Source organism: Anas acuta, chromosome W (genome assembly GCF_963932015.1).
Source record: "Anas acuta chromosome W, bAnaAcu1.1, whole genome shotgun sequence".
Lineage (NCBI taxonomy): Eukaryota > Metazoa > Chordata > Aves > Anseriformes > Anatidae > Anas > Anas acuta.
Genome location: NC_089016.1, coordinates 14,217,417 through 14,219,840, shown reverse-complemented (window position 1 = coordinate 14,219,840; position 2,424 = coordinate 14,217,417).

Here is a 2,424-nt window from a genome sequence, read left to right as displayed (position 1 = left end):
AGACAGGCTGGAGAAGTGGGCCCATGTGAACCAAATGAGGTTCAACAAGTCCAAGTGCAGGATGCTGCACCTGAGGCAGGGCAATTCCAGACAGGAGTACAGACTGGGAGAAGAACTCATTGAGGGCAGCCCTGAGGGGAGAGACTTGGAGGTTCTGGTGGACAAAAAGCTCGACATGAACCATCAGTGTGGACTTGTAGCTTAGAAAGCCAACTGTGTCCTGGGCTGCATCAAAGGAGGTCAACCAGCAGGTCAAGGGAGGTGATTGTCTCCCTCTACTCTGCCCTCGTGAGGCCCCACCTGGAGTATCGCATCCAGGTTTGGGGCCCTCAGCACAAGAAAGATGTGGACCTGTTAGAGCAAGTCCAGAGGAGAGACACAAAATCATCAGAGGACTGGAGCACCTCTCCTATGAAGAAAGGCTGAGAGAGCTGGGGACATTCAGCCTGGAAAAGAGAAGGCTCCGGGGAAACCTCATTGCAACCTTTCAATACATAAAGGGGTCTTATAAAAACGTTGGAGAAGGACTCTTTACTTGGGTAGATAATGATAGGACAAGGGGGAATGGTCTTAAACTAAGAGGATAGATTTAGACTAGACATTAGGAGGTCATTCTTCACTGTAAGGGTAGTGAGGCACTGGAACAGATTGCCAAGAGAAGTTGTGGCTGCCCCATCTCTGGAGGTGTTCAAAGCCAGGTTGGATGGGGCCTTGGCCAACTTGATCTAGTGGGTGTCATCCCTGCCTATGGCAAGGGGGTTGGAACTAGATGATCTTTAAGGTCCCTTCCAACCCAAGCCATTCTATGATTCTATGATATCCCAGCTTTTAACTCACTGTTTAAAGGTACTTTAGAATCATAAAATCATAGAATCACAGAATCCTAGAATAATCCTAGAAGTTGAAAGGGACCCATAAGGATCAAATCCAACTCCTGGCACCGCACAGGTCTATCAAAAAGTTTAGACCATGTTACTAAGTGCACAGTCCAATTGCTTTTTAAATTCAGACAGGCTTGGTGCAGTGACTACTTCCCTGGGGAGCCTGTTCCAGTGTGCAACCACCCTCTCAGTGAAGAACCTCTTCCTGATGTCAAGCCTAAACTTCCCCTGCCTCAGCTTAACACCATTCCCGTGGCTCCTATCACTGGTGTTTACAAAGAATAGGTTATCTGCCTCTCTACTCCCCCTCACGAGGAAGTTGTAGACCACAATGAGGAGTTGTAGACCATGATGAGGGGTTGTAGACCACGATGAGGGATATTTAAAAGTTACAGTATGCAAGTCAACACTACCAGAAATACATATGATCCCTTACTGGTACACTTCTATTTTCAAATATATAATATTATTTGTTGGTAAAGTTATAATTGTGTACATGAGACAAAACTTAAGAAATGCATGGAGATTCATTGTTTATACATTATATTAGGTTTACATGACAAGGATTTGGTAGCGGGGAAGGCAATACTTAAAGGGGGCTTATAAAAAAGATAGAGTGTGACAGAAGCAGACAGTGATAGGACAACAGGGAAGAGTTTTAAATTAAAAAAGGGAAGATTTAGATTAGAATGTTAGGAGGAAATTCTTCACTCAGAAGGTGGTAAGGCACTGGAACAGATTGCCCAGAGAAGTTGCCCCATTGTCATGGTTTTGGCTAGGACAGAATTAATTTTCATAGATATTCACATAGTGGTGTGTTTTGGATTTCTGATGAAAATAGTGGTGATAACATACTGATGTTTTTAGTTACTGCAGAACGATGTTTGCATAGACCCAAGGACTTTTCAGCTTCTCATGCTGCCCTGCCAGCAAGGAGGCTGGGGGTGCACAAGAAGTCAGGAGGGGACACAGCCAGAACAGCTGACCCAGGATGATGTACGGGGTTTGCATGACAAGGTTTTGGTAGCGGAGAGGCCTGCAGGGGTGGCCTCTGTGAGAAGAATCCAGAAATTGCTCCATGATAAGAGCCAGTTTCAGCCATGTCCAAAAGGGACTTGCCACCATCCAGAGATGAGCCAATAAGCGATATTTGTGCCTCTGTAAGATCATATTTAAGAAAGGGAAAAGAAACTGCTGCATAACAACAGTTGGGAGAGAGAGGAGTGAGAAACAGCTTTGCAGACACTAAGTTCAGTGAAGAAGGAGGGGGAGAGGTGCTCCAGGCGCCGGAGTCAAAGTTCCTCTGCAGCCTGTGGAGAGGACCATGGTGGAGCAGGTTGTCCCCCTGCAGCCCATGGTGTACCACAGCAGAGCAGATCTCCATGCTGCAGCCTGTGAAGTAACCCATGGTGGAGCAGGTGGATCTGACTGGAAGGAGACTGTGGCCTATGAAGAACCCCTGCTGGAGCAGACTCCAGGCTGTACTTGTACCCTGAAAGGAGCCCATGCAGGAGCAGGTGATCTGGTAGGAGCTGCCACCCAT